We start from the raw sequence: 12500 nt of genomic DNA, 5'->3' as shown, positions 1-12500 counted from the left end.
AGAGCTGTTTACAATTATATCTAACATTACAATTTTAACACACATTCTTATTGTAGTTAATTAAACACAGGTCAATTTGGTTAGCCTACATTATTTTGAGCTGTCTCACATCATGTGAATCCTGACATCACTGCCTGGTAAAGTAAATGAATGGTATGCCATTTGGTAATGTTTCATTACTTTTTAAATGGACACAGTGAATACTAAATTGAAGCTTTACTTTTTAAGTGGTGCAACCACTTCATTACGGAGCTTTGTGTGTCTGTGGGTGGGTGGCTGGCTGGCTGGGTCTGTCTGAGCACGAAAATAGCATTTGGTTGGTTTTCACAACCAAGTGTCACTGTGTCACTGTGTCACTGTGTGCCTAACACACACACATACTAACTGTATAGGCCCTATATGATGATTTTGGGTGTGACATTACAGTACAGTGACTGTACAGTACAGTATAGGGACCCCCACACGTTAACTCTGTAATTTCTCGACCGTTTCGGACACAGGGCGGCTCGCCTGAACCGGGCCGGCACCCTGGGCGTGTTCCTGTGGGTCTGGAAGTTTCGGGGACCCCCCCGGGGACGCCCACACGGAGTTGAACCACTTACTTCACATGGATGTGATTTAATTTTTTTTTATCGCGAGTCAAATCGCAATCGCAATATTGGTCAGAAAAATTGCAATTAGATTTTTTTCTCAAAATCGTTCAGCCTTATCTGGGACGCGTGGAGTGTTGTCCAGGGTGTTTTAGAGAAGGGAGAAGAGTCTGGGACGCGTGGAGCGCTACTTGTCCAGGTTGTTTTAGAGAAGGGAGAAGAGTCTGGGAAGCGTGGAGTGTTGTCCAGGGTGTTTTAGAGAAGGGAGAAGAGTCTGGGACGTGTGGAGCGTTGTCCAGGGTGTTTTAGAGAAGGGAGAAGAGTCTGGGACGTGTGGAGCGTTGTCCAGGGTGTTTTAGAGAAGGGAGAAGAGTCTGGGACGTGTGGAGCGTTGTCCAGGGTGTTTTAGAGAAGGGAGAAGAGTCTGGGACGTGTGGAGCGTTGTCCAGGGTGTTTTAGAGAAGGGAGAAGAGTCTGGCACGCGTGGAGCGTTGTCCAGGGTGTTTTAGAGAAGGGAGAAGAGTGGGACGTGTGGAGCGTTTTAGCTTAGTGAGCATACAAAATACTACAATGAAGAGAAATGCATATTTCTTAGAGCAATATAGGTCGGATCACCTAGCTGCAAGTATCTGACCTAATCTATTTTCTGTCATAAGGAAAAACGAATCACACCTGTGTGAAGTGAGGGGTGCTCTTATCATCATACATCATCTCATTCCATCGCATTACTATTTGCGTCCTCACTTTTGTCTTCAATGTTTGTCTTTACACAAACACTCAAAACTGGCCATTCATTGTCAATGGCATTCAATGTTTGTGTTTACGCAAACAGTCAAAACGGCCATTCATTATACAGGTTTAATGTTTGTTTTTAGTTAAATGTTTGTTTTAAAAACGCCATTGACAATAAAGAGAATTTAACTTTCTGTGCCGCCAGGTGGCAGCATAAGCACACGTAAGGAATGCCACCCATCCGGGTTATTCAGGAAGGTGGGGGCTTATGTTATGAGCACAGTATTGGTCGCATTAGCTCAGACCCCTTAGCTAGCATTACAACCAGTTACATTTGCTCAGCGTTGCGGTACAAACTCACAAATTATTTACGATCATCGGGTGCGGCACACCATGGACAGCTCTCGAAACTTTTGAGATACAACGCTTTGAAAATCCTGTTATAAAGGAGGCTCAATGGAGCTGGATTTAAAGATCCCATAGCTGGTGCGGGTGGAGGCTCTCCATACTAACCGGAGCAATGCTAAGAAGTAAAGTGACGGTCACTGCTTTCATATTATGGATTATACGGTTGTCTACAAACATACGCGTAGATAGCACCAGTATGTACCGTTAGCCTAGCTACGTTTATAAACGTATATAGCAGCGAAAAAGTTAATGTTTGTTTTGTCTCAATGTTTGTTTTACATCATCATGTTGTAAGATGATAAGAGCGCCCCTCACTTCACACAGGTGTGATTTTTCTTTCAATTATGTACACTACAGTCTGTCAACGTCGTCTACCGATGATATTGTGAAACCTCATATGTCCAAAATGGTTACAGATTCAAATTAAAAAATAGCAAGAGTAGCAGAAAAAAACGAGGTTTCTGCCCGACGACAGAAATATATATTTAATTTTCTTCTCATTACCATAGGGTCCACCCGCTCCACTCTCCTGTTCTCCGTTCCAGAGGAAAGCAGAGATCCAGAGCTGAGGTCATGTCCAGTGGAACCAGAGCAGAGCCAGGTACCGGGTGGCTCCCTCGTCCCGCAGAAAGAGGAGACGCTGGTCTCTGTTCAGCTTCTGTCTGTCCAGAGCAAGACCCCTCCTCCGGCGCCGCTACCCCCAGACCCCCTGGAGGCACAGGGACATGTCGAGGCCAAGCCCAGCTATCAGGAGACGTTGTCGAAAGCCGAGCCTGTGGCCCAGCTGGAGGCTTTCAGCAATGCCTGCTCGCTCAGCCTCTCGTGTTCCCTGAACACTGTTGCCAAGAGCCGCGGTGAGAGCCCGCCATGCGGCGAGGAGCTACCTCCGCTTCAGACGCTGATCAAAACGGAACCGGAGGAGTATGCGCCGATCGCTCCTCACCCTGCGAGCCATGGGGACCCTGTCACCTCCGACTCCACCGCGTGCCACAGCGGTGACGAGGCCCGGCTCGGAATCGGCGAAGAAGCAAACCGGCTAGTGGTGCCGGCACCAGCTCTAGACCCACAATCATCACCCGGCGGTACCCGTGACGGGGTGGTGTCTGGCATCACGACGGCCGCCGATGGCTTCGGCAACAATCGGCGGGAGACTGCTGGCGGCGACTATCGTTGCTCGCGCTGCGGTGAGTCGTTCTCCCACGCCAGCGGCCTGCGGCTGCACGCGGAGCAGAAGCGCAAGGCCTACGCCTGCGACTGGTGCTGCAAGTCCTTCGCCCAGTCGGCCGACCTGCGGCGGCACCTGCGCACGCACACGGGCGAGCGACCACACCGCTGCACCTTCTGCTCCAAGAGCTTCAGCCAGCGGGGGAACCTGCGGCGCCACCTGCGCATCCACACGGGTGAGCGACCGTACAGCTGCCCGTACTGCTACCGGACGTTCAGCGACGGCGACACCATGAAGAAGCATGTGCGCACGCACTCGGGCGAGAAGCCCTACCGCTGCCTGCAGTGCTCCAAGACCTTCACCACCGCCAGTGGCCTGCAAGTCCACCTGAAGAAAGAGATGTGCTTCGTGTCCACGTAGCAGCCTTCTGCTAAGGGGGGAGTTCTACTTGGTCTAAGTGCCAGTGTCGTACACCGGAAAGAGCTTATCTACACCAGTGGTTCTCAAACTTTTTCATGTAAAGGACCCTCAAATGAATGTATTTGCCCGTGGACCCTCACCTGTGAAGGTTTTGTGCTGTGAGCTTGTTGTAGATCTGCTATTTTTGAATAGCCAACATAGAAATGAGAACCAACGATCTATACGCGTTGTATATCGGCTATTTTCGGTGCACGACACAGCCTGCAACAAAGTGTACAATAAGGCATTGGGCCCCACAGACAATACACTATGAATGACTGTAGTCCCGGGTTTTTCCGAAGGTGGCATAGCTGTTTTCGGCACCTGTTCAATAACTTTGTTTGATTGGCTCTGCGGCAGGCTTGAACCGGAAACGCATATGCCGCTTTCACCTGTGTCCAAGAAGTGGGTGGACGCCTTTTTAGGAGTCGGGAAGCAGGTTGGAGTCTATATTCATTCCAATGGGAGAGTGACCGTGAGCACAGCTTCTGAAGCATTCTTTAGCCCCATGGTCACTGAACTAAATATTGGATCCGATTGTCACAAGCCACACAATATGGGGTGCATACTTAGTTTAGACTAGTCATTGGTTAGACATAAGGGTTGGGAGAGGGTTAGGTTTAGGTGTGCTGCCCCGTGGGAGGTTAGGGTGAGGGTTTGAGGTTGTTGATGGTTGTAGTTGTAGGACTAATGACTGGTCTAACCAATGACTAGTCTAAACTAAGTACTGTCTAAACTAAGTACAGAAAATGTACTTTATTTTCAACCTTTCTCTGTCCCAGGAACACACTCTCGCGGGATCTAGCACCAGTAACCATAGGACGTAAGATTTGTGTACCATGTCGACTCTAGTGGCTCCAATCGGGATGGTGAATATTCCTAAATTTACCATCTTTCTCTTTCCTCATGTGCTAAAGATGAGCCAATCAAATGAAGCTATGGGACGATGAACCCGGAAACGGGAAACTGGTTTGCCACCTTGTGGAAACTCTGGGCTTAACAGTTCTGTACAGAGGCCACTCTCTAGGCACAGCATGGCCTGCTGCTTTCACATGCATTTATTTATTTGTTTATTTATTTGTTTATTTATTAATACTCTTTTCCTTTACTTGTCTTTCTGCCAGAGGAACAGACGTGACAGACAGATTTCAGAGTACGACAGGAAATGAAAACTGTTTTAAAACGGATACTCACTTTGGAGCAGTGATTCTCAACCTTTTTTATTACAAGCAGAGTCATAGAGTATAGACAGAGTTACGCAAATTCTGTTCACTTCATGGGGCCAGTCCAATGGCGGCACAATGCATTGGAGTCTATGGGCTCGCGCGAGTACATGAACCACGTGACCAGGCTGTTTTCTGCCCCCTCAATATCACAACTCTTCTATTCGATGGCTCTGATTACGAGGACCCTCGGTTTGATTTGCATTAGACCACATGTTGATAACCACTGCTCTACAGAGAATGAATTGAGGCGCATGAAGGGAGAGTGAAAGTGTTTAATGAGGCTCTGTCTGTGTTCTGTCACAGTTTTCTATTAATGTTTGTATCTCGTGGCACCCCTGTAAAAAACGTTTTCATCCACGGCACCCCTGTATTACAATGTTACTTTACAGCACCACGTTACTTTATCTTCTCCCTAAGATGCAATATGTCATCCATTAGGGCAGATTGAAAATGACTTTATACTTGACATCTAACCATTCAAAACCCAGCATTCCTGTTCCGGGGTGAACATCTGAAAAAATATAGCAAATCTACAAGCTTGCAACGTGTTGTAACAAGTGAGCTGTAGATCAGATATTTTGGCGAAGAGATTTGGTGTTGATTGACAAAGAATGCACCAAGGACAGTACAACTCCTGTCCATTTTACCAAGTTATAGAGGGTCCAAGAAATAGATAAAACAAAGTGATATTGGTAAATCGATTAATTCCAAATATTATCAAAGTATTCTGCAGAACCCGTGGACTTGCGTCACGTCACCCTGCTCTATATGATGTTTCATGGCCTTGTGTGATTTGACAACGTTAGTACTTAGTCTCACAGACTCACTTGAAGTGACAGCCTTATTACAAATAGTCTCGCAAGCTCAAATAACAAGCTACTAGTCGTGTCAAAGTATCCCTTTAACACTGCTGAATTCAAATGACATTTATTTTACCATGTGTGTCGGCACAGTTTCATATTTCCATAGGGTGACTGTATAACGTCTCTGTCGGGTGGAAACCTCATATGTCCAAGCCTTACCTGTTACCTTTCAGGATTCAAATGAAAAACCGTCAAAAGTAGCAGATCTACAAGCTCAAAGCATTGTGATCTGCTACTTTTGTGTGACGCTGTAGTATGATCAAGTAGGTCATAGCCTCGGTACCCAGGCTTTTATTTTCGTTCGCATTTGGCTCAAAAATGAAAGCCTAGGGGGAACAAGACACATTTCCTGGTCTAGCAGTGGGAGTGAACTACAGTGCAGAGGGGCGTCGCTCAAAATATTGTGACAGTTTTCTCTGCTGTTTTCTACCGGGGAGGGGGGGAGGGGATCAAGGGCGGGCGCTCTGATCGGTGAGCCAATACTATCCAGCGCTTGAGCAATGCGCTACCCGCCCCTCTAGACCAGAAAGCACACTGGCTAGGCCAGGCTAATTAGGTAATTCATTTACGAAAAAACACAAATACTTTATGGAGATAAGAGGTTTCTGCTCTACAGCGACTATGAACTAAATGGCCAGAGTATGCACAGGTTACTGTTAATGACCCACCCACTTATAGATAACTTTGAACTAAATCATTGTGGAACATATTTCATTTTTTACACCACACAGTGGCTACAGAGACACTGCAACATTGTTTGGTAGAAAGCCATGCTGCCTTTTTGTACAACGTGCAACTACTGCATCCACAGTCACACTGGTACCTCGATCACCCTCTATAAGCAATGTTTATACAGTATGTCTACATTTTAGGAGTTTAGAGTTTTTGTCTATCAGGTTATTTTATGTCAATAAATGAAATGTAACTCAGCAAACTATTTTATACTTGTAATGTTTTCGACAATAACAACTTTCTAAATCACTTTAAAAGCTCACAATGTGTCATGATGAGAGGTGTTTCAGGGAGGCCACAGAGGCCATGACTGTCGTTGCCCCTCAAAAAATGCTCTGAGGACACAGTGGCTTTAATGCCCCAGCGTACTAATATCTAAATCTATCTTGTCAATATGTAGACACCACACCAGTGTCTTTCTTGTCAATATGTAGACACCAGTATCTTTTGTTGATATTCTGAAGTCTTGCGTCCTATCCCCGTCTTTAAACCAATCCAGTGACTTTGATTGGTGCAGGCCTGAGCATGGATCAGATTGTAAATTAGCTTGAGCGTACGTACAGGTCGCTGGTTCAAACCCCCTTCCCGTCAGACCCCAGAGCGTACGTACAGGTCGCTGGTTCAAATCCCCTTCCTGTCAGACCCCAGAGCGTACGTACAGGTCGCTGGTTCAAATCCCCTTTCCGTCAGACCCCAGAGCGTACGTACAGGTCGCTGGTTCAAATCCCCTTCCTGTCAGACCCCAGAGCGTATGTACAGGTCGCTGGTTCAAACCCCCTTCCTGTCAGACCCCAGAGCGTACGTACAGGTCGCTGGTTCAAATCCCCTTCCCGTCAGACCCCAGAGCGTACGTACAGGTCGCTGGTTCAAATCCCCTTCCTGTCAGACCCCAGAGCGTACGTACAGGTCGCTGGTTCAAATCCCCTTCCCGTCAGACCCCAGAGCGTACGTACAGGTCGCTGGTTCAAATCCCCTTCCCGTCAGACCCCAGAGCGTACGTACAGGTCGCTGGTTCAAATCCCCTTCCCGTCAGACCCCAGAGCGTACGTACAGGTCGCTGGTTCAAATCCCCTTCCCGTCAGACCCCAGAGCGTACGTACAGGTCGCTGGTTCAAATCCCCTTCCCGTCAGACCCCAGAGCGTACATACAGGTCGCTGGTTCAAACCCCCTTCCTGTCAGACCCCAGAGCGTACGTACAGGTCGCTGGTTCAAATCCCCTTCCCTGGCACCTCGCGCCAACACGACAGGAACGCCCCGTAAGAACTCTGTGAACCAAATGGACCCCATAATAACTCTTTGAAAGTGTAGAAATGGAACCAAATGGACCCACGAGGACAGAAAACCTTCACCAATCAAAAAGCATTTATAATTATAGATTAGTGTGTTTTGTAGAATTCTAGATTATTGGGGATCGATCGCAGGTTGGGATACTTCATGATTTATTAAACCATACCCTCTTAAGGATTGAAGGATTCCTAGAATGTATATATATATATATATATATACATTTATTGTTTTAAATCTATAATGTTGGCCTTCATTATAATTTTTGATGATAAACACAGGGGTTTAACCAAATGGACCCTTACAGGTCTGTAACTCTGTTTAGGTTTAACCAAATGGACCCTTACAGGTCTGTAACTCTGTTTAGGTTTAACCAAATGGACCATTACAGGTCTGTAACTCTGTTTTAGGTTGAACCAAATGGACCCTTACAGGCCTGAAACTCTGTTTAGGTTTAACCAAATGGACCCTTACAGGTCTGTAACTGTTCAGGTTTAACCAAATGGACCCTTACAGGCCTGTAACTCTGTTTAGGTTTGACCAAATGGACCCTTACAGGTCTGTAACTGTTCAGGTTTAACCAAATGGACCCTTACAGGCCTGTAACTCTGTTTAGGTTTAACCAGTGTTAAGAAAACCTGGTTCCCAAAAATGGGAAATCCATGGATTCTGGATCATCCTACGCTTCCTGATCCCAATCCTGTTAGTGTTCCAGCTCCACATTTTGATGTGTAGTTTTAAAAAATAAATGATGAAAACCAGAAAAAAAACAACATACTATAGAATGTCGTTTTTTTTTTTTGTTTCCTGTCGAAAACCATGAAGTCGAACCTAAAAACCATGGAAAAGGACGTGGCCTTTACTATGGTATGTTGTTTTTCATCTTTTTTTATCGCCAAACGACGTTACGCCCCAAACAACCTCCCCTTCATCTCCCCAACCTACCCCATCTGTGACAGCCTGCGTGGTTCTCCCGGGCCGTCAGCAGGGGGTGCCAGGGAGCGGTGTTTTGGTAACCTGTGTGCCTTGAGGTCTCATGGTCGCTGTAGTTCTTTTATTACTTTCCTGTAGTTCTTTATAACCTCCCTGAATGTTAATTTTGTGTGTGTTTCCTTGGCCTTAGCAGTGCTCCGTCATGTTGTTGCATGTTGTCCCCCCCCCCCCACATCGTCACGGCCGTCTCTGCGATATACCATACATTGATATACCATACATTGATATACCATACATTGATATACCATACATTGATATACCATACATTATTACCATACATTGATATACCATACATTGATATACCATACATTGATATACCATACATTATTACCATACATTATTACCATACATTGTTTGTGGCTGTGGTGATTTTAACCCCTTTACACCTGAGACCAGATTCTACTAAATGTTTTTTTCTTCTAAATCCTGACCATTGACCTGACCAATCTGAACATGTTTCTGTCAGTGGTGCTCAAACTGTTTTATGTCAAGGACCCCCAGAATTATAATTATGTAATAATTACATCTGAAAATATGTTGTTCCATAGCCACAATTTGCAACATAGATTTTTTTTAAATAATGGGATGAATCTAGAGTTGCAATACCCTCCATTGACTCCCCACTCATCCAATTTGAGTTTGTGATCTGCTGGTATTAAACGACGTTAAACTCACCAACATTGCAGCTCTAGGCCAAGCTTGAATTATCCTCTTTCAATCTGCCGAGCTTTTGTTTTATAAAAATCCACCGTAGAGATGTTGTTATGAGCTACTTTCTGTCAAGACATTCTGTACAAGTGATTCTTTTTCTAAGTGTTGGAGTTTGGAAGCACTCGTCGTAAGTCACTGAGCGGCCCTGTGTACCACCTGTTTCGCATTTACACAAAATGCAGGAGGCAGCAGCGCGACCCCTTAATAAAAACAAGCGCTTCCAACACTTAAAATAATCACCTGCAGAGAATGTCTTGACAGAAAGTAGCTCATAACAACATGTCTACGGTGGATTTTTATGACACAAAAGCTCGGCAGATTGAAAGAGGATAATTCAAGCTTGGCCTAGAGCTGCAATGTTGGTGAGTTTAATGTTGTTTAATACCAGCAGATCACAAACACAATTTGGATGAGTGTCTTCCAACTCTAGATTAATCCCATTATAAACAAATCTAGAGTTGCAAATTGCGGCTAGTTGTTCCAGTGGTCCCCATGCGGCTAAATGATGGAGAGTTGGTAACCAAATGGACCCTTCTAGATCTTTAACTGTTGAGAGCATAAAATGAAACCAAATAGTCGATAGACGCACATTTGGTTTCTTTTTTCTGCTCTCAAGAGTTAAATTATTGTTAAAACATCTTATATTTAATTTACAAAAAGTCTAGACAATTAGAGAATGTAGAAGAATTGTTGTTTAGATCAACTGTTATCTCTCCTAATGGTACCAACATCAATACAGCTACATCTCATCCAACGACAAGAAAACATTCTAAGGTTTTGGGTCTGAGAGGCTAAATGTCATCAAACGGTGGTCCGTGGCTCAAATTTACAATTTAGGCATTTAGCAGACGCTCTTAATCCAGAGCGACTTACATTAGGCAGGAACAGAAGTATGGGAATACATCACATATATAAAATGCATTTATCAAGAAACATGCGTAAGCTAAGAACGTAACTAGAACATATCTATATAATGACACTATACATATTAACTATACATTATTCTATACTATGCTATACATATGTAGGCTACTATGATGTGCTATGACTATATACAATGCAATTATTGTGCTGTCTACATGACATGCTATAAGTCTGTTTCAAATGCTATCTAAGTCTAAAAAGTGCTATCTAAGGGGGTAGGATAAGTGCTATGGGCCATGATGGAGTCTGAAAAGGTGGGTCTTCAGACTACGGGTCTGAGAGGCTAAATGTCATCAAACGGTGGTCCGTGGCTCAAATGGGTTGTTGTCACATTGTGGCATCAGTTCACTTTCATAAAGGAAGGAAATGATCCATAAATGGACAGAGAGAGTAAGAGACACAGGTCAGTGTCACGCTGCGTCCACATCACTAATGATCCATAAATGGACAGAGAGAGTGAGAGACAGGTCAGTGTCACGCTGCGTCCACATCACTAATGATCCATAAATGGACAGAGAGAGTGAGAGACACAGGTCAGTGTCACGCTGCGTCCACATCACTAATGATCCATAAATGGACAGAGAGAGTGAGAGACAGGTCAGTGTCACGCTGTGTCCACATCACTAATGATCCATAAATGGACAGAGAGAGTAAGAGACAGGTCAGTGTCACGCTGCGTCCACATCACTGGAAACACTTTAAAACTGGACATACTGGATGTTTAAAATAGCAGATCTACAAGATTACAAACAATAAATCAATATTTCACATGGAATATCAAATCCATACAGTAATGATTACATCATCATACCAAGACAAATGGTGCCAAGAAGGTGTATGAATACAAGAGAATAAAATATTAAAATAGATTATTAACCACTTTAAACTCCTATATACTTCATCATACGACGCACAGCAAAAATAGCTGATCTACAAGATCACAGAGCAGGCTGAGAGAAAAACAGTAAAATAATGAAGAAACGATTCTGAACTGATGACATGAGAGACAAAACAAAAGGTCACTTGAGGTCGCACAACTCAGCAGTGGATCCAGGCGGGTAATAAAGCCTAAATCCAACATGGAGGTTGTGTGTGAACGTGGTGTGGACTGTGTGAAGGACAGTCATGGTGTCGTCAGACACCGTAGAAGGACAGAGTACCTGCACTGTGGTCCAGGTACACTCCTACTCTGGAGGACACACGGCCTGGGATGGGAGTCACAATGCCTCTGTGTCTGAAAGCATAACCTTGTTCTGTACACTCTAAAGACCACGATTTATCATTGGATCCAAATGCACATTCAAGACCAGACCCTGTTCTGCTGATATCTTTATGTGAGACTGCTATACCACAGACTCCACTCCACTCTACCTCAGAGTACCAGCGTCCACTCAGAGCCTCTCTACTCAGAACCTGACCCCACCCCCACCGTCCAGTGAACCTCTCTGGGTGATCAGGATGTGATTGATGTGTGTCCATCAGTGTTACTTTTCTGTTCCCTTTAGACAGAGACAGATCTTGATGAGCTGTGTTTGGATCCAGTGTGATCGGACGTGAATACTGTAAGAACTCAGCTCTGGTCTTGGGTTCTGCTGGTGTTGACAGTGAAACCAGTGGCGGATTTACCAATCTGGGGGCTCCCAGCAAAGCTGAGGCGGGGGGGCGGAGGGTGGGCCGTGGAGGGTGGGCCTCGGGGCTCTGCGCAACGGCGTGGTCTGCGTCGTGCAATAAACTGTCCCTGAGTGAAACATCCACCCTGTTCACTGTCTCTGAGACGTTTGTCCCTTCCTCTGTGAGAATGTCCTCTAGTCTGTCCCTCATCTTGGACACGGCCACAGTCACATCTTCAAAGTGTCTCAGAGGACGGACATGGCTGCTGACTGGGTGTGTAGATTCACTGGTGGTTGAGAGAGAGGAGGTGTAACGCTGTAGAAAACGGATGTGATCCTCTGTGAGTGAGAGCTGCTCCAGCTCAGCATGTCTCCTCCTCAGTTCAGTGACCTCCTGCCCCGCACGACTCCTCAGTTCTTCAGCACGACTCACTTGACGTTCCTGCTGGTCTCGGATCAGCTGCCTCACCTCAGATCGTCTTCTCTCCATGGAAGAGATGAGCTCAGTAAAGATGGCGTCGCTGTCCTCCACTGCTCTGTCGGCACGGTGCTTGATGGACTCCACCTCCTGGTGAAACACCTTCACGTCTTTCTCTCTCTCCTGGATTCTCTGCTGGATGTTCTGCTGACTCCTGTCGACCTCTTTCTGTCTCTCGGCCCGTTCTGCTGCGGCCGAGGTCGTATCGTGACCTTTGTGTTCTTCCACGGAGCACAGAGAGCAGATACACTGCTGATCGGTGCGACAGAAAAGGTCATTCACCTTGTTGTGACGAGAGCAGATGTTCTCCTGAAGCTCTCCGGA

The 12500-nt window shown here is 45.6% G+C and overlaps 1 long non-coding RNA gene and 1 pseudogene across 2 annotated transcripts in view; one reads left to right on the top strand and one right to left on the bottom strand.

Annotated features, from left to right (window-relative positions):
• LOC306937409 overlaps positions 1-8773 on the top strand; it is a 19981-nt gene extending 11208 nt beyond the window's left edge. The window contains exons 2-3 of the long non-coding RNA XR_013791599.1: positions 7786-7809; positions 7852-8773. This is a non-coding gene — a long non-coding RNA (uncharacterized lncRNA). The remainder of the gene's footprint in view (positions 1-7785; positions 7810-7851) is intronic.
• Positions 8774-11107: 2334 nt separating this feature from the next.
• The window catches only part of LOC306937059 (tripartite motif-containing protein 16-like), a 3171-nt pseudogene continuing 1778 nt past the window's right edge, over positions 11108-12500 (bottom strand). Inside the window, exons 2-3 of the transcript in view lie at positions 11822-12500; positions 11108-11680 (exon numbers count right to left, since the gene is read on the bottom strand). The exon at positions 11822-12500 is cut by the window's right edge and continues 185 nt beyond it. The product of the transcript in view is annotated as a tripartite motif-containing protein 16-like (transcript). The remainder of the gene's footprint in view (positions 11681-11821) is intronic.

Source organism: Electrona antarctica (genome assembly GCF_951216825.1).
Source record: "Electrona antarctica genome assembly, chromosome: 14".
Taxonomy (NCBI): Eukaryota; Metazoa; Chordata; class Actinopteri; order Myctophiformes; family Myctophidae; genus Electrona; species Electrona antarctica.
The sequence above is the reverse complement of the archived record's forward strand: the minus strand, read 5'-3'. Positions and strand labels throughout refer to the sequence as shown.